We start from the raw sequence: 20,692 nt of genomic DNA on the forward strand, positions 1-20,692 counted from the left end.
GAGCAAATCTCGGCAAATCAATCTGGGACGAGATAAGGAGCTGTCAGTTCGGAAGACTAGGCAAAGAAAAGAGAGGAGTTAACACCTTAACAGATCCCTCAGGATCTTTGATCCTGAGGGATCGTTACTTTCAATTATTTTGTTGTCTGGTTAACTCCGCCATCACTAGTATAAAAAGGGTAGCATTGAAGACTTAAGAAGGCTGATTTTTATCTTGTATCTTTATTCTCTGTTTACAGACTTCACAGTCAGTTGGAACTCAGACTATCGAGTCCCTTTGAGACTTAGTTTTGCTGTACTATCGTTGATGTGTTAATATAATATCTTTGGTATTATTTTCCCTCTGCATCTGAAGTAAATTCTGGCGGTGTGCCATTGGAAGCTAAGGGCCCGGCTCCAACGGACACTGGCTGATTGTATCATTACAGTTTGGCTTTGTGTGGTTTGTTTATCATCCTTAATAATTTGACATATTTTACATGCTGTTCCATATTCATTCATCAGTAGTTTCCTATTGTAAATCTTTATAACAAGCTCGTATCATATTTCCAGAATTGGTCATATCACGATTATTCTGAGTTGTTCACTTCTGTTACAGAATTTATAAGTGGAATGCTTTAGCTACATATAGTTGGAGTGACGATCATAAGAAAGTGGAATTAATGTTGTAAGTGGACTACTGGTGATCATGTCAGATTATCTGTACATATGATTGACGTTTCCTGTTTATGATGGTTTGCTGTTCCATTTGGTTAAGCCGTTTACTTGTATAAAAGATTGCTCTGTCTTTGTGTATAAGTTGATGTAAAGGATTGAGAGTGTTGGACTCGCGAGACTTAGTTTCTTTACTGCGGTTCCTTTTACTGCTGTTCCATTTCTGCATTGCCGTTCCATTTTACTTTCCTGCTGTTCCTTTTTACTCGCATTCATTGGTGTGGTGTGAGAGGAGGATCAAGGCTGTCGTGAGACACAGCAGACGCTACTATGCTCCCAGAACCATGATCCATACTCTAAGTTCTTTTCTTTCAAACAGTTTCTAGAGGGATGGGTTATTACTTCCGCACCCTCGACTGGTAAAGTTGCTGCGTGTAATTCCTTTCTGCAAAAGTAATCTAGTCATAGTTTAGCATCCGTTTACTCTTGTATTTCTTAGGCCTATACTACGAAGCATTACTCTGACAAATAGCCTCAAATTGAGATACCCTTTGCAATAACAAAACGCTCCCGGATTGACTTGTAATGTGAGATAACTAGAGGTGAAAAAGGCCCTTGTTACAACTCTACAACTGTTAAAGATAAATTACCCATTCCTGTCATTGATGAATTATTGGATGAATTACATGGAGCAATTTACTTCACCAAGTTGGATATTCGTTTAGGATATCATCAAATCAGAATGAAGACTGAAGAGGTTCCAAAAACATCATTTAGAACTCATGAGGGTCATTATGAATTTTTGGTCATGCCTTTTGGCCTTACCAATGCACCTTATACATTTCAAGGTTTAATGAATTCTGTTTTCAAATCCTTCCTTAGAAAATTTGTGTTAGTATTTTTTGATGATATACTAATCTACAGAAAGTCTTGGAAGGATCATGTTCAACATTTTGACAGGGTGATCAAACTATTGGAGGAGAAACAATTATATGCAAAATGCTCCATATGCTTCTTTGGAGTACAAGAGGTGGAATATTTGGGTACTCAGTTTGTTAGCCTCCTGCTGCAGCAGGTTAATCATATTTCATGATCGACATTTTTACATGCCAAATATGTCGTACTATGCATGCTGCAATGCTCCATATTTGCTACAGATGACCAGAGAAGTATCCATGAAGGTGTGCCAGTTTTAATGCTACTGCTTTGTTCCAGTTTTGATAAGTAATCCATTTTGATCAGTTTTCAGTTAAGGGTAGGCCAAACGGCTTAATCTTGGCCTCCCTAGGTTTCAATTTCCTGTTGTAGAATATAGAGAAGGAATATCTGTCCAAACTGTCTAATCTTGGCAGATTAGTAGATTAGGTAGAGAATGAAGGTTCCCAACTGCTTAATCTGGGACCTTGGAAGTGATAAGGGTAGTTGTAGATAGAAACTCAAAAGGAAAAGAAAAGAAAAAGAAAAAGAGCAACTGAGGGTTTGCAAGTCTAAATGCACCCTCCTGGAAGTAATAAAAAATGCTAGGCACTAAGATGGGTAGGTAGAAAGGGGTTGCAGAAGCTTGTTTTCAGTTATATTGCTGGCCTTGACAGAAAGCATATATTGACAAGAGAAGGTTCACCTGTTTCAACATTTTGGTAACAACACAGTGAAGCATGTCTAACTCCCCAATCATTCCCCACAAAACTTCTTTCTAACATTCCCTAAAGGTCCAATGGGATTTCCTCATTGTGTACTTATATCACCTTTTGATTATGGCAACATCAAGCCAAGGTGTTGATTCCTATTACACAAGAAAGCCACATTTCCTGTGTAAAACCCTTGATCATTTTCATCTGTTTCTGCACCTAAGTTTACTCATTAAGCTTAGTATTCAGTTCCTCTCTCTCATCTCAAAACCATATTAACCACTAATTTTACTATTTAGCTCCCCAATTTTCCCATTTTCCCTATTATTATACCATTTTTGTGCAAAAATCCCATAAAATATATATCCCCCCCCTCAGGCAATATAACCTTAATACTCTAAAAGGTGAAGGCGTGATAAAGTCGGGTGCTAATGCAAATGTGCATGCATAGGTTATTTTGGGGGATTAAATCAACATCTGGTTGATCTAATAGCCTTGACACACTTTACGAACCTGTATATAGTCTGCTCGCCAGTCTCTAAAACCTCATAAAACCCACAAATTTGATTTATCCAAAGTTATCTTGGCGCCATTTTCCACAAATAATCATTGTTTATTAGACGGGCCCTGCCGTATCGCTCTGCCATGTCCGTGTCCTGTCATCCATCGGATTCGGGCCCTCCCATCCGACGGTCCTCGGCGATTTCGGACTGCCCCCGATTGCCGTCCTTTAGTGCCCGAAAAGTGTCAGAGGATGACGTAGGGCCTGAGGCGCGTGTCAATTTTTTGTTGGATCGGGCGGCTTCCGACACAAACCGGTCCCGTACCAAAAGCGGTTCGATAATACCGCTTACCGCTCACCCACTTTTACCAAATTCGCCAATATGAAAGCCCCGATGGGCCGGACTCGATCTCCATAAAGAAAGAGCCTATAAGCATTTCGGGTCCTCCAGGTTCATCGCTTTTCGGAGGTTTTATGTGTTGGGACAAATGGTCCGCCCCGATGCGATTTAGCGCCAGCCGTTGGATCGGCCCGCACCGGATCCAACGGCCAGCATTCAATCTTATGAACAGTAATCGCTCCCACCCCAATTTTGATGGATTTTCACGTTTAAAGCATTTTTTGCCTTATAAGAGGGAAAAGGGCCATTTTCTTTTAAACAGTTCGGCGCTCGTGCCTGCCCCGCCTCCAAAAGAAACATGGCATTCTTTAGTCCATATTTGATCGCTCCAGGCCCGAAATAGCTCCAAATTGCAGGATTTTAGCCTCGGCATGCCTCCAGCATCCAGTCTTCCGCCAGTTAGTAGTTGTTTGTCATTTTTAGTACCATTTTTGATCGGCCAGCGCCGATAGCATTCCAATAGCCACGGGGAACCTTTGCAGCAGTTAATTTTGCATTAAAAGGCAGAAAGGGGGTGATGGGACAGTTTAAAGAGTATCAACGGTGAGAAAAGGCCCAGATTCAGTGCCAAAGTGTATCAGGATGCGACAAAGTGTATCAGTGAAGGTGTTCAATGGAAACATTGAACCCGAAGCAGGAAATCATTAAAGAGCCTCCCAGCAAAGTCAATAAAGCAGCTTTGAGCCATAAAGGCTCACCAACTCTCAATTTTTTCCATTTAAGGCAGCATGACCACTTGAAGGCACAAGTAAAGGGTTTTCAAAGCAGATATTGGCAAACACAATGAACCCAATCATATTTTGGAGCAACGCTGCTTCCTTAAATGCGCAGTTATCACACAGAGGACAGCGCGTGGCTCAAGGAACTCTTTTAGTCCATTTTTGAAGCTGCAGGACCGTGCGCAGCCCTAAAGAGCCATTTTGATGAGGCTGCTCCCTCATGAACACCTGTTTTAGATATTTTATTGCATTTATTTCCAGCACAACTTAGCATTAGAAGCAATTATTGCACAGATCTCTTTCGAATCTGTTTTGATAGATATTTTGAGATATTTTCTCCCTTGACAGCTATTCAAGGGATGTTTGTAAATATTTTCTATTTAAACCACCCTCTGCACTGTTTTAAGGGTTGTGTTATCACTGAAAATCCTATTGCCAAATTTTTTTTAGCCTAGCTTAAAGACAGGGTGTTTTCGCAGCGCATGAATTCTTTAAGTAGTTTCGCAGCGCTACATGTTTAGGCGTTTTCGTAGCGTGCTACGAAATTGGGGATTTGCTCGAGTTTTCAGCAGAAGGTTCATATACTAAATTTTGATGATAAGGTTCCTGCCCGAATGGTTCTTACTACTATTGACACTGCAGTGTTTAGAGCCACACCAGAGCCTTTAGAGCCACACCAGAGCCTTTTTGGTCCATCACAAACAGTTGTTCAGTTGCAGCTCATTAAGATTAATCTTCAAGAGGAATCATGTTTAATAATTACTTCTTTTGTAGCTGAGGGAATTATGGTAAATCCTGGTGATGTTTTGCCTAATACTTCGGTGAACGCTCTTTACTTCAGTCTCAAGGAGATTGACCTTACAATTCCGGTAGATGTAGCAAAGCTAGATCAAGACATTTGCAAAATTGTTGATAACTGCTTCGTTCAGGTGTCAAGACACTATAAAGCGATATGTGTCAATGCATGGGTTTATATGGGAGCGCCGCTTTCATATTATGGCTGAGGTCTATACAAAGGGGTCGGTGGAGATTTCTTTCCGCTGTGGGTGAAACCGATTATTGGCAGGTGGCAAATTCATGGAATAGCATTTATGTCTTGGGCGCAAGTGTTTGATGAAGTGCCAGAGAGAGATGTAGTTCGTTGTTTTCGTGGCCTGGCTTCACAAGAGCTCTTTTTCTACGCAAACGGGTGGCAGAGAAGCTGCAACAACAATCACAGAACAATCCACTATTCAAGTTTCGATCTCGTGATCTACTTTGGTGGGTATAGTACTGCTAGTCATTCGGAGCTAACGACTGTCATTTAATAAAGAAAATATAATCAAGAGTTCTTTGTTATTCCGGAGGTTTGAACCCACTGCTCAGTCTATAACCTCCTGAGATTCTAAGCTGAGGTTATCGAAACTTAGAGCTAAAGCTACAGAATCGAAGAGTGATGTACCGAAGGCCGTTCAGAGAGGATTATTGAAATTGATGTATGAAAGGTGGGTAAGAAATGAGCATATCGAGCCTAAATCTGGCTGAGGCATTGACAATGGATGGAAGAAAGAAGCCTCTGATATTAGCTAGCACCGCTGAAGTTGTTAATTCCGTCTTGCTTTCTGGAGAACATGATGGTGAGTCAGGTGCCCAAGCAGATTCGTTACCTAATTACTCGAGTTTTTGCTCCATGCGTCTCTCTGCGGGGCTTCTGCATCTCCCTAGGGATGTGAAAGATGGTTCTGAATTAAATGGCAGTTTACAAGAATTGTTGTGCAAGCATGGTGGGAAGGAAGCACCTTACGATGATGCAGCTATTGTGGGATTGGCATCAAGTACAGAAAGGGAGTTGTTTAATGCGATGGATGCAAATCTAGATAAAACACCAACTGCATATCCTGATGCTACCTTTGACAGCATGGGTGTGGCTGCAGATAGTCTTTTACTTCCAATGATGACTCACAAGATGAGATGGTCAAGATGCAGGATCCAACGGCTTCAGGAAGTGGTAATGAACCACTAGATTCTACCGTAAGGCATAAGAGAAGAAGATGTTCAATTGAAGATGATAGGGAGCATGACATAATTAGTGTACTTCGTGAGAATTGTCAAAATATACAAGCGGTTATCCGCGAAACAACTCAAGCACAGATGTGCTCCAGCCAGCTAGACAGGGACATGTATTGGAAGGGTATTGAGGTAAATAAACAAGTGCAACTACAAACCAGTGAGCTCGATAGAGAGCTCAAGAGAAAGCAAGGTCAGGATTTAATAGATGTTCTTGGAGGACTTGTAAATGCTGTGAATCGCCTGGTAGACACAATTCATAACAAGAGCTCTCAACAATTGAATGGACCATGAACCTTTAGGGACATACAAGTGGGTTTTGATTTGTCTGAAATGTCTGTAAGCACTTTAAGAATTCCAGAAAATTTTCAATCAATCTTCAATCATGTCTTGGCTTGATGATGTTCAAGATCTTGTAGAACCTTGTATCCAAAGGTTGCTAGATATCATCTACCAGTTTTTCAACATGAGGTTTCTCCTTTGTTTTATCCATCAATCGATGGCGGTTATCCTTCCCAGACCTTTTGCAGCCCTGGATGGACGTCGATTCCAACATTCTACACAGATAATATTTTTTATGGTCATCAATTTCAACAGCCAGGCTCTATTTATCAACACGTACCTTATCCAGAGAACCAATATTGGCCTTTTCCTTCAGGGGTTCCTCCAACAGAGGCAATTATGCCAGTGTTAGAAGATTTGGGAATACATGGATCCTATGCCAATAGCATTCAGTTTGGAAACAACAATTCCTTTGGTAGCAGACCTGTTTTTAATTCTTATTTAATGCCTCCGAATAGTTCTTATGTCAGAGGTTTTATGCCTACCGCTTTAAACAATTCTGTTCTGGTGGATGCTGCCATTCATTATGATAGTATGAGACCAGCTATGGCACCATGGATGGATCCAAGAAATACAGGGGACCCTCAGCATTTGAGCTCGTGTTCTGTTGCTAAGAACATTGGCTGGTCAACTTTTCAAGATGATGCCAGAAAACCAATTTTGATTATACATCCAGGAGAGATGGACAATGACATCCATGTGCATGAAGCAGAATTTTCTATGATAAACATATTTCTGTTTTCGATTTTTTTTTGATAGTAATGTCTTCATTGTATTTAAGCACTAGCCAAAGGAAAATCTTGTCAATAATAACCCTCACTTTTGTAAGAAAGATGGAGATTACAAAGAACAGATCTATGAAGGCAGAAAATGAAGACAGTACAGAGTGTGGCTGTGAGACTGCACTAAAGGAAGAATAGATGAACCCTAAAGGTAGGGTAGCATGTGAAATGTTTTAAGCAGTACCATCATCATGACAGAGCAAATCAAGCAAAAAACTTCACCAGCTGCCCTTGCACTAACTGTAAATGTGTTAAACGGTGTGCAGAAAGGTTGAGGCTATTAACCATGCTCATTTACAGGTTGTTCTCATAACCTTGTCCAAAGCATCAATTAGGCATAGTGAATTTTTAAAGGCAGGGAAGAAGACTGTGTTTTTGAAATTACACAGCAGTTTCGTAGCGCGCTACGAAACTGCTGTAGGTGGTGATTTTAAACGCAGAGCAGCTATGTTGGTAAGATGACCGAGAAACTTGAAAGAGAGACACCTGTCCATCAATACAGCCTACAACACATCCAGGATGTGGCAGCCCGCTCTTTCTGTTAAAGGATAAAAGCAAGGATAAAGCATGCTCCTTTGGATTCGAATATGTTGAGGCAAACCAAAGACTGACAATTAGGAACAGTTTCCTATATTTCAGGGTGTTGGAGAACATGTTATATTAAAGGCCAGCAAGCAACTACAGACACCTGTCACAGCCAAACTAAGAGAAGCCACTTGTCAAAGAATGAGCCTGTTCTCTCCTTTTTCTCGTAGGAGCACCAATTTGATTGTAATAAATGCTATTTCCAGCATGATGTAGAATTAGAGTTTTAATTGTTTTAGGAGTCCAGCGCTGTCAATTAATGGTCAGCTGCAATTATTAGTTAGTTAAAAGTTAGTAGGTGTCATCATAGGTAATTATTGAGCTCCCCTCACGCTGGAGGAGGGAGCTCGAATCAGGTAGAGTAAGCCTTCTATATAGAGTGGAAAGATGAATGTAAAAAGGGTTGGAGATTTTATACAAAAACAGAGTTTATTTGGGCCAATGTAAAGACTTATTACAGTAATAGTAAAACAGTGGTTGTTTCTTCTCAAGATTCTCAATGGATTATATTGTTCAAATGTGATGGTGGTTTATTCTCTTAATGTTCTTTTACAGCCTTCTTACAGCATAATCACTCAGAATTCATATCTTATGCTCTGACTTCCTGTATGTTTAGCAAGCTGTGGTTTACGTGAAGTATGTTTGAACATCTAATGCAAAGAGCCTTGACTTCCATGAAATGACTGTGCTTTTGTTTACTAAGTGTGTGAGACTCCATAGCCCAATGAAGACTAATTTGATATGTGTCCAACCAGCTTTGTTTTTATAAATTTGTAAAGAGTTAGCCATCTGTTGTTGTGATTGATTTTTATCAAAAGTCTGTGAGAGAGCCCTCTCTGATCAAGGAGGCTAATCCTTGGTCTAAAGTCTGGTTGAAAGAGTTACATGAAATCTTGCTTGGCTGCAGCCCTTAGTACTGATTTTGTGATAACATTTTGGTGCGTCTGCCGGGAGCCTGAAGCTTATTCTCTCCCGAAATTTGAAGATTGGATTTCTGAAGGTAGCAGGAGTTCAAAATGATTTTCGAGGCTGCAAAACTACCTTGGCGACTCCATTGTTGAAGAATTCAAGGTTTATACATTCATGGTGATTCCACTGGAGTTATGAAGGACCCAGAAGCTGCCATTCTTAGTTCAAGGTATGCATGCATAGATTTCTCAGGAATTCATGGTTTCCCAAATCATTTTCCCAAGGATGCTTATTTTCTAAGGAATGGTCCCAAATTCAACGGAGAAGATTTGAGTTTAACCTTGAATCATATATCATATTTTTGTGAATTTTTGGAGCTTCTGAGAGTTAAACATGAGGATGTTTGCATTAGGTTATTCTATGATTCACTTCAAGGGAAATGCAAACAGTGGGTTGAATGCTTTCCTGCCAAATCCATTAAGTCATTTCAAGACCTTTGGCTTATGTTTTTGGAGGAATGGATAGATAGGTCAGAGGTGGTGGTAAACTCTCCTTCAGTTGAGGGTTTCAAACAATGGAATGATGATCATAGTAAAGAAGAAACAAATGAATCTTTTTCTTTGTCCTTATCCTCATATCTAAAATCCTTTGACTGCAAGGCAGAGGATAGGATGAGATTTTTGGATGAATTTGCTAAGGACCTTGAAAAAGAAATTGAAGGTTTAGAAGGACAAATTCAGGCATACAGTTTTCATGATCATGATCATTATTCTCAGAAGTTTTCTATGGCAGAACGCAAGGAGACAATGCTGGTTCCTTTCTCTTTCATGATTGAGGAACTGAACACTGTGGTTGAAGATCAGTTTGTACAGCTGGAAAGTTACAAGGAAAAACAAGCTGATCATGTATTCTGGGATCCTGTAGCTGATTACATGGAAGAGTTTTACTCTCCACTGCTTCAGCTTACCTATAAAGATCAGAGGCAATTTCAGTGGCAGCGGTCATCACACCATCAGATTGACTCTGAACTCCAATGCAGTCAAAGAAATCAAATATCAGATAAAATAGAGGATTGGCTACATTGGAAATTTCACATTGATTGAGCAGAAAGAAGCTGAAATTGTTAGGGTAGGTAGGTAGAGGTAAATGCAAAATAAGCTTAAGGTCAACTGAGCATCTTTCAGTAGAAATAGTTTTTTTTTTCTCCTACAGTCATGCTGGTCAAGCAAATTTTTGTTTGTCAAATAAATTCTATAAGGCACTGGAACTGCAGGTTCTTAGTGCACCACAAGGGCACACTATCCCAAGTGGAGCCGCTGTTATCACTGAAAATCCTATTGCCAAATTTTTTTTAGCCTAGCTTAAAGACAGGGTGTTTTCGCAGCGCATGAATTCTTTAAGCAGTTTCGCAGCGCTACATGTTTAGGCGTTTTCGTAGCGCGCTACGAAATTGGGGATTTGCTCGAGTTTTCAGCAGAAGGTTCATATACTAAATTTTGATGATAAGGTTCCTGCCCGAATGGTGCTTACTACTATTGACACTGCAGTGTTTAGAGCCACACCAGAGCCTTTTTGGTCCATCACAAACAGTTGTTCAGTTGCAGCTCATTAAGATTAATCTTCAAGAGGAATCATGTTTAATAATTACTTCTTTTGTAGCTGAGGGAATTATGGTAAATCCTGGTGATGTTTTGCCTAATACTTCGGTGAACGCTCTTTACTTCAGTCTCAAGGAGATTGACCTTACAATTCCGGTAGATGTAGCAAAGCTAGATCAAGACATTTGCAAAATTGTTGATAACTGCTTCGTTCAGGTGTCAAGACACTATAAAGCGATATGTGTCAACGCATGGGTTTATATGGGAGCGCCGCTTTCATATTATGGCTGAGGTCTATACAAAGGGGCCGGTGGAGATTTCTTTCCGCTGTGGGTGAAACCGATTATTGGCATGTGGCAAATTCATGGAATAGCATTTATGTCTTGGGCGCAAGTGTTTGATGAAGTGCCAGAGAGAGATGTAGTTCGTTGTTTTCGTGGCCTGGCTTCAAAAGAGCTCTTTTTCTACGCAAACGGGTGGCAGAGAAGCTGCAACAACAATCACAGAACAATCCACTATTCAAGTTTCGATCTCGTGATCTACTTTGGTGGGTATAGTACTGCTAATCATTCGGAGCTAACGGCTGTCATTTAATAAAGAAAATATAATCAAGAGTTCTTTGTTATTCCGGAGGTTTGAACCCACTGCTCAGTCTATAACCTCCTGAGATTCTAAGCTGAGGTTATCGAAACTTAGAGCTAAAGCTACAGAATCGAAGAATGATGTACCGAAGGCCGTTCGGAGAGGATTATTGCAATTGATGTATGAAAGGTGGGTAAGAAATGAGCATATCGAGCCTAAATCTGGTTGAGGCATTGACAATGGATGGAAGAAAGAAGCCTCTGATATTGGCTAGCACCGCTGAAGTTGTTAATTCCGTCTTGCTTTCTGGAGAACATGATGGTGAGTCAGGTGCCCAAGCAGATTCGTTACCTAATTACTCGAGTTTTTGCTCCATGCGTCTCTCTGCGGGGCTTCTGCATCTCCCTAGGGATGTGAAAGATGGTTCTGAATTAAATGGCAGTTTACAAGAATTGTTGTGCAAGCATGGTGGGAAGGAAGCACCTTACGATGATGCAACTATTGTGGGATTGGCATCAAGTACAGAAAGGGAGTTGTTTAATGCGATGGATGCAAATCTAGATAAAACACCAACTGCATATCCTGATGCTACCTTTGACAGCATGGGTGTGGCTGCAGATAGTCTTTTACTTCCAATGATGACTCACAAGATGAGATGGTCAAGATGCAGGATCCAACGGCTTCAGGAAGTGGTAATGAACCACTAGATTCTACCGTAAGGCATAAGAGAAGAAGATGTTCAATTGAAGATGATAGGGAGCATGACATAATTAGTGTACTTCGTGAGAATTGTCAGAATATACAAGCGGTTATCCGCGAAACAACTCAAGCACAGATGTGCTCCAGCCAGCTAGACAGGGACATGTATTGGAAGGGTATTGAGGTAAATAAACAAGTGCAACTACAAACCAGTGAGCTCGATAGAGAGCTCAAGAGAAAGCAAGGTCAGGATTTAATAGATGTTCTTGGAGGACTTGTAAATGCTGTGAATCGCCTGGTAGACACAATTCAGAACAAGAGCTCTCAACAATTGAATGGACCATGAACCTTTAGGGACATACAAGTGGGTTTTGATTTGTCTGAAATGTCTGTAAGCACTTTAAGAATTCCAGAAAATTTTCAATCAATCTTCAATCATGTCTTGGCTTGATGATGTTCAAGATCTTGTAGAACCTTGTATCCAAAGGTTGCTAGATATCATCTACCAGTTTTTCAACATGAGGTTTCTCCTTTGTTTTATCCATCAATCGATGGCGGTTATCCTTTCCAGACCTTTTGCAGCCCTGGATGGACGTCGATTCCAACATTCTACACAGATAATATTTTTTATGGTCATCAATTTCAACAACCAGGCTCTATTTATCAACACGTACCTTATCCAGAGAACCAATATTGGCCTTTTCCTTCAGGGGTTCCTCCAACAGAGGCAATTATGCCAGTGTTAGAAGATTTGGGAATACATGGATCCTATGCCAATAGCATTCAGTTTGGAAACAACAATTCCTTTGGTAGCAGACCTGTTTTTAATTCTTATTTAATGCCTCCGAATAGTTCTTATGTCAGAGGTTTTATGCCTACCGCTTTAAACAATTCTGTTCTGGTGGATGCTGCCATTCATTATGATAGTATGAGACCAGCTATGGCACCATGGATGGATCCAAGAAATACAGGGGACCCTCAGCATTTGAGCTCGTGTTCTGTTGCTAAGAACATTGGCTGGTCAACTTTTCAAGATGATGCCAGAAAACCAATTTTGATTATACATCCAGGAGAGATGGACAATGACATCCATGTGCATGAAGCAGAATTTTCTATGATAAGCATATTTTTGTTTTCGATTTTTTTTTGATAGTAATGTCTTCATTGTATTTAAGCACTAGCCAAAGGAAAATCTTGTCAATAATAACCCTCACTTTTGTAAGAAAGATGGAGATTACAAAGAACAGATCTATGAAGGCAGAAAATGAAGACAGTACAGAGTGTGGCTGTGAGACTGCACTAAAGGAAGAATAGATGAACCCTAAAGGTAGGGTAGCATGTGAAATGTTTTAAGCAGTACCATCATCATGACAGAGCAAATCAAGCAAAAAACTTCACCAGCTGCCCTTGCACTAACTGTAAATGTGTTAAACGCTGTGCAGAAAGGTTGAGGCTATTAACCATGCTCATTTACAGGTTGTTCTCATAACCTTGTCCAAAGCATCAATTAGGCATAGTGAATTTTTAAAGGCAGCGAAGAAGACTGTGTTTTTGAAATTACACAGCAGTTTCGTAGCGCGCTACGAAACTGCTGTAGGTGGTGATTTTAAACGCAGAGCAGCTATGTTGGTAAGATGACCGAGAAACTTGAAAGAGAGACACCTGTCCATCAATACAACCTACAGCACATCCAGGATGTGGCAGCCCGCTCTTTCTGTTAAAGGATAAAATCAAGGATAAAGCATGCTCCTTTGGATTCGAATATGTTGAGGAAAACCAAAGACCGACAATCAGGAACAGTTTCCTATATTTCAGGGTGTTGGAGAACATGTTATATTAAAGGCCAGCAAGCAACTACAGACACCTGTCACAGCCAAACTAAGAGAAGCCACTTGTCAAAGAATGAGCCTGTTCTCTCCTTTTTCTCGTAGGAGCACTAGTTTGATTGTAATAAATGCTATTTCCAGCATGATGTAGAATTAGAGTTTTAATTGTTTTAGGAGTCCAGCGTTGTCAATTAATGGTCAGCTGCAATTATTAGTTAGTTAAAAGTTAGTAGGTGTCATCATAGGTAATTATTGAGCTCCCCTCACGCTGGAGGAGGGAGCTCGAATCAGGTAGAGTAAGCCTTCTATATAGAGTGGAAAGATGAATGTAAAAAGGGTTGGAGATTTTATACAAAAACAGAGTTTATTTGGGCCAATGTAAAGACTTATTACAGTAATAGTAAAACAGTGGTTGTTTCTTCTCAAGATTCTCAATGGATTATATTGTTCAAATGTGATGGTGGTTTATTCTCTTAATGTTCTTTTACAGCCTTGTTACAGCATAATCACTCAGAATTCATATCTTATGCTTTGACTTCCTGTATGTTTAGCAAGCTGTGGTTTACGTGAAGTATGTTTGAACATCTAATGCAAAGAGCCTTGACTTCCATGAAATGACTGTGCTTTTGTTTACTAAGTGTGTGAGACTCCATAGCCCAATGAAGACTAATTTGATATGTGTCCAACCAGCTTTGTTTTTATAAATTTGTAAAGAGTTAGCCATCTGTTGTTGTGATTGATTTTTATCAAAAGTCTGTGAGAGAGCCCTCTCTGATCAAGGAGGCTAATCCTTGGTCTAAAGTCTGGTTGAAAGAGTTACATGAAATCTTGCTTGGCTGCAGCCCTTAGTACTGATTTTGTGATAACAGGTTGGTTGGTCGATAACTTCCTCTAGACTTACATTGTATTTTCTGATAGTCTCTATAATCAAAGATCGTTGGAATGTTTGGGAGATGAACTGGCTGTTGTGTTTTGATGTCTGAAGAGTGACTATGGAATCCTAACGCTTCTACATAGCCCAATAAGTGTTTCTTATCTCTGTTTACAATTTATATGTGTTTATGCCATCATTGTTTCACTATCTAAATGGCAGAAAGAAAGAATAGTTCAGAGCTCACTTAGTTTTATTCTGTTCTCAATTTCTGTGATTTATCTATGTTTTCGTCTGAATTAGTCCTAAATATGAATATTGATTTGCTCATATTTACACTAGTTCCTTCATATATGAATGTTGTTTAGGAATCCTTGATTTCTCCTGTATAAATGTTCATTCACCTTCCCTCTGTTAGCATAATGAGAGCTACTTAGTTGCCTTTCATTCACTGACTTTCGTTCCATATTTATTCTAGCTAGATATTGTTTTATGTATAGCTATCCTGCTCTGTATTCCTCTTGTGACCAAGAAAACACAACAGCAAGCCTAATCCACGACTCCATGCCCAATGGTTTGAACTTCTCACACTATGCATCCCAACTCTGTTTGAAAGAATCCTCAATCCCACCAAAATCAAAACAAAACCCAAGAAAATCATAACTAGCCTAAAATCAACCCAAAACAAAGCTAAATTATAAAGAGAGAGCCCTCTCTGATTGCAGGTAGGCTAGGACCTGCAGTCCAAAGATTGGTTTGTGGTTACCTCGGCCGTATCCTTTAAGGAGCTTCAAGGACAACCTGAGTGTTAACATAATGGCGACTCCGCTGGGGAACATCCTCAGATAATTTCACAAATCAAGGTGGAAAGCTCCACTGGGAAGGAACCAGACCTTCAAAGTTTCCTCCTAACCCTTATATTCTTAGAAAAATCCCCAAAAAACAAGCTAGAAGCTGGCTCCCAAAAAGAATTCACGTTATAAAAGGTCACATCCAGACCCAAATCCCCCAGCAACTTTTGTAAATCCCAATATAATCCCAAGGAACCTCAGGAAGCTAGAGCGAAGAGAGGATTTTGCTGATAATAGTCCTGAAACAGTTTTCCCAAGCTGTGTTCCAACCCCTGTCAAAGTTTTATTTCGTTCAACCCCTAGTTCCCCTTGTTCTTCATCCACCTCTCAAAGCACTCCTTCCACACATCCATTCGCTACACATACTCCCATTACCACTATTATTGCCGTTGTTCCAGTCGTTCTGTTTATCCCTGTTGTTCCATTTATCCCTGCCAACATGGCGAATAGATATGCACCTTTACAACTGCCTGCAAATCCCGAGGCTATGCCTCAGGATTACCAAACTAAAATCACATATTTTGATGGCACAAGTGCCTTCACAACCCTTCAACATACAAAGAAAATGCAGGATTACTTTGAAAGATATGAGATTGACACTGATGGTGTGAGAATGAAGATTTTTGTCCAAAGTTTGACAGGCGATGTCAGGACTTGGTTTAGAGCACTCCCAGCCAATTCCATAGCAGACCCATAAGCCTTATACCAGTCATTTATCAATAGATGGGAGAAAAAGAAAGACCCCTTGCACATACTAGCTGAATACGATACAATCAAAAGAGGTCCACAAGAAATAGTCTTGGACTATTGTGCAAGGTTTAATAGCATTTATAATGCTATCCCACAAAACTTAAGGCCCCCACCTGACCTTGCCTTATATAAATTCCCTGATGGATTCGACCCAGATATGGCCTACCAATTAAAAGAAAGAGCCCCTAACAGCGTTGCAGACATGCAAAATGTGGTTGTCACTATGGAGGCAAATTTAATTGCCAAAAGAAATAGAGCTAGAACTGAGAGAAGAACCACCTTCAAGGAAGAGCCCTCAGCCTTAGATCAAAAGCTAGATGCTATTATCAATGGCATGCACAGGCTGGGAGATAGAGTAGAGAGTGTTGAGAGGAAATCATCATGGGACGGGCAACAAGCTAACAATGTCAGGAACCTAAATTTCAGGAAAAATCAAAATCCAAATGCTGGTAGGTCTAGCCCAGACCATGATATACGACATCCTTTCCAAGAAAACTATACAGAAGCATCCACATCTAGTGATGCCATAGACGACACTCACATGTACTTGGTGGATTTGAAGGGTGAGCAACAAATTTTCCTAACTCAACAAGACCAAGATGAGCATGACTTTAATCAATTTCAGACTAACTCTGGTGAGTCTTTTGACTTTAAACAAGGTTATGATTCAGCTATTTATGAAGTCCACAAACAGTATAAGCTGAGGAAAAGAACCATAGACATGCCCGAAAACGTTAAACCAAAGGAGGGCAAACGGCCCAACCAGATTAGAGGCAAGGCTATTATAACAAAAAAAGCTAATATAACTGTCCCAAACCCGCACCAAGTGACTGTAGAGGACATAACAGACATACAACCTTCTGTTGATCAACCTCTGCCACCTTCTTCCTTGAAAGAGAACTTGAACAACGTTCCAAAAATCCCTCTTAAAACTGAAAAACCGCAAGCAATCAATTCCCATAGCGTTGATATACAAGAGCAAATCGCTCATAATTCAAATGAAAAAGAAAAAACTACCATCATCAACACCAAGACTCCATTGGAAAAGCCATTAATTTAGAGGCAGAGATTGGAAAACTTAAAATATCCATCCCCCTCTCAGAACTTGCCAAACATGATGTGTATAGGCAACAAATTCAAAGATCACTTCAAATGCCAGAGGTCAAGGATGATGTAAATGTTTTAGATGAAACACCTGAGTTGCTTTTTGGTCTAGAAGTTGATGGCAAATCAGCACATGGAGCTGTTCTACCCTTTTATGTCAGTCTGCACATACATGATAAAGTTTTACATAATGCAATGTTTGACTCAGGTGCCTCACACAACCTTATGCCCAAAGCTGTAATGGAGAAGCTAAACCTTGATGTAACAAGACCCTACAAAGATCTATTCTCCTTTGACTCAAGTCAGGTCAAATGTTTAGGCCTCATCAAAGACTTGTGTGTCTCCTTAGTCCAATACCCAAACAAGACAATCCTCATGGATGTGGTGGTTGCTGACATTCCACTAAAGTATGGCATGCTGTTGTCAAGATCTTGGGGGGCAAAACTCCAAGGATCTCTCCAATTAGACCTCTCCTATGCCACTATTTCAGTCTTTGGGCAACCAAAGAGACTGTATAGAGAAACACTGATGAAGTATGTGGTAAGTAGTGAGGAAAAGCCCCAGAATTTCTATCTATTCAATCCATTCTGATATGGATTCTTTTATTTTGTTTAATGATGAAACACGTCCTCCAACTAATGAGAGACCTTTTCCTTTAGAACAAGAAACATGCATCAATCAAGAATCGGTTGCCCATACCCAGGAAACTGTCAAAACGGTCAGTGCAACAAGCATACAAGAAGAACCACATGAAGCACAAAACCTAGGTCTGCCCAATCCTAAAATGACTGAAACTCTTAATGTCAACCACAAGCAAGAAATCACATGGTATTTAGAGTTTGATGGTTCTGTTAATAAGCTAGGAGCAGGGGCAGGAATATGGTTTCACAATACACATAATAGCCATGCAGAGGGTCATGCTTACAGACTTAACTTCAGATGTACCAACAACATGGCAGAGTATGAAGCTCTCTTTTTAGGCCTTAAACTGCTCAAAGCTCTAGGAGCTGCAAAGGTGTCCATTCTAGGTGACTTTGATTTAATCATACAACAAATGAAAGGCAACTTCGTTACCAATGATAGAAGGCTAAGATCTTATAGGACTGCTGCCACTGCAATACTTGATACCTTCACTGAATCCAAACTTGCTAAGATTTCTAGAAACAGTAACATGCATGCTCACAGCCTAGCTACTTTTGCTAGCACTTGCAAGCTTCCTTTTGAGTCCAATCACCACTTTACTGCTGAGATAAAGCACAGGCCTGCTGTCCCTAACAATGTTAAGGATTGGCAAGTGTTTGAGGATGATGCTCAAATCAACAATTTTCTTACCTTACAACATGAGTTTTCAGGCCTAAACATTGATATGGATGCCATGGATGATCCACTGCAAGCAATAAACCAAATCCAGCAAACTGTAACAACTGAAACATCTAGAAAATTGCTACAGCCAACCATCTTTGATGAAGAAAACATAGAAGAGCTGAAACAGATGCATTTGGAGGAAATAGCCAAAACAGAGGCCGAAATCATTGATCTAAAGGAAAATTTTCTCCCGGTTGGCCTCACTCCACTAGAAGACATGTTTGATGCAAATGATGTGCCCAAAAAGCCAAAAATGCAGCCTATAAACACTACCATAGAAGAATACAACATTGGGATAGCAGAGAAGCCCAAAATGATCAAACTATCTCAATATTTGCCGCCAGATCAAAAGCCCAAATATGTTGATTTGTTCAAAGAATTCCAAGATGTATTTGCTTGGAGTTATGAGGACTTGAAGTCCTATGACACCTAAATTATTCAACATACCATTCCCTTAAAGCCAAATCAAAATCCCTTCAAACAAAAACTGAGGAGAATCAATCCTGTGCTTCTCCCTTTGATTGAGACAGAAGTGCAAAGAATGTTTGAAGCAGGTATCATAGCACCCATTAGATTTTCTGAATGGGTATCCAATCTTGTTCCCACAAGAAAGAAAATAGGTGAGATTAGGCTTTGTGTAGATTTGAGAAACTTAAACCAAGTCTCCCTTAAAGACCACTATCCATTGCCCAAAATGGACCACATCCTACAAAGAGTAGTAGGGTCATCTAGAATCTCTTTGCTAGATGGCTTTTCAGGTTTTAATCAAATACTGGTTCACCCAGATGATCAAGACAAGACAACCTTTACAACACCTTGGGGAACATTTAAATATGTGAAAATGCCTTTCGGCCTAAAGAACGCAGGTGCCACCTTTCAAACGGCCATGGACTTTGCATTTGCCAAGGAGATCCATGATTTCTTGTTGTCTATCTTGATGATCTTACCCCTTTCTCCAAATCTGATCAAGAGCACCTAAGACATTTGAGACAAGTGTTCCTAACATGTAGGAAATATGGCATTTCCTTGAACCCCAAGAAGTCTTTATTTGGCCTTGAAGAAGGCAAATTACTGGGACATATCATTTCAAAAGACGGGATTAGAATTGATCCGGAAAGGATCCAAGCCATATTACAAATCCCGTATCCTAGAAACATAAAAGAGCTGCAAGCATTCCTAGGAAAGATCAATTTCCTAAGGAGATTTATCCCAAATCTAGCCGAGCTGATAAGACTATTGAGCAACATGTTAAAGAAGGATGCCAAGGTAAAATGGTCTCTTGAAACCAAGCAAGCATTTGAGAGTATCAAAGTTGCCTTAACTCAAGCCCCAGTCCTCACAAGTCCTCAATTTGATAAGGACTTTATCATATTTTCATTTGCATCTGATAATACCATAGCTGTTGTCCTATTGCAAAAGGATGACCAAGGAAATGGAAAGCCAATTTCTTTTTTCAGCCAAGCCTTAAGAGATGCACCCCTGAAGTACCAAATCATGGAGAAGCAGGCCTATGCCCTTGTTAAAGCAATCAAAGACTTCAGAATTTACATTTTATATTCACACGTGATTTCCTATGTCCCAAATGCTGTTGTAAAAGACATATTAACCCAAGAAGGATTAGAAGGCAAAAGAGGCAAGTGGATTGCTAACATTCTTGAGTATGAGATAGAAATAAAACCAACCAAGATAATAAAGGGACAAGGTTTAGCCAAACTAATGTCCGAAACAAACTTTCAAGCCTTAGACATCAACCAACTGGACAATGAACAGGCGCTGGTGACTCCACAGATCAGTGACACCTTTTTGCAATCCCCATGGTATGCTGATATTTGCTTTGTATTGTTAAACCTGTGTGCTACCCCAAGATTGTCCAGGACCAAGAAGAGATTTTTAAGAATGAAGGCTTTGAAATTTTGTGTCTTAGATGGTGCTTTATTTTGGAAGAATCATGAAGGCATATTGCTTAATTGTTTGACCATGAATGAAACTAATAATGTCATGAAAGAATTCCATGCAGGGGACTGTGGAGGACATCTATATTGGAAGTCCACTGCTGATAAAATTTTAAGGGCTGGTTTCTATTGGCCCTCTTTGTTTGCAGATGTAAAGAAGTTTGCTATCTCATGTCACAAATGCCAAATCTTTGAGGGCAAAAGAAAGCTGCTCCCCTTGCCTCTGAAACCCATCTCAACCGAAAATCCTTTTCAACAATGAGGTCTTGACTTCATTGGAGAAATCCATCCCTCTTCCTCAGGCCAGCATAAGTGGATTCTAACTGCCACCAACTATTTCACCAAGTGGATTGAATCCATTCCATGCAGGCAGGCCAATGACACCACCATTATCCAATTCCTTGAGTGCAATATCCTGTCTAGAATTGGCTGCCCTGAGAAGATCATCACTGACAATGCCGCTGCTTTCAAATCCAAAGGGATGATCAATTTTTGCCATAAATTTCACATTACCTTAGGCCACTCTA

General features: G+C 40.1%; 2 pseudogenes; both read left to right on the plus strand.

The window, feature by feature from the left end:
- Window positions 1-5,398: 5,398 nt before the first annotated feature.
- LOC149162756 (uncharacterized) lies at window positions 5,399-6,243 on the plus strand (annotated as a pseudogene).
- A 4,743-nt stretch (window positions 6,244-10,986) lies between these two features.
- On the plus strand, window positions 10,987-11,861 carry LOC149162757 (uncharacterized; annotated as a pseudogene).
- Window positions 11,862-20,692: the final 8,831 nt, after the last annotated feature.

This window comes from Pinus tabuliformis, chromosome 5_2 (genome assembly GCF_031772625.1).
Source record: "Pinus tabuliformis cultivar Carrire ecotype Pingquan chromosome 5_2, CPIR1, whole genome shotgun sequence".
In the NCBI taxonomy this organism is placed as follows: Eukaryota; Viridiplantae; Streptophyta; class Pinopsida; order Pinales; family Pinaceae; genus Pinus; species Pinus tabuliformis.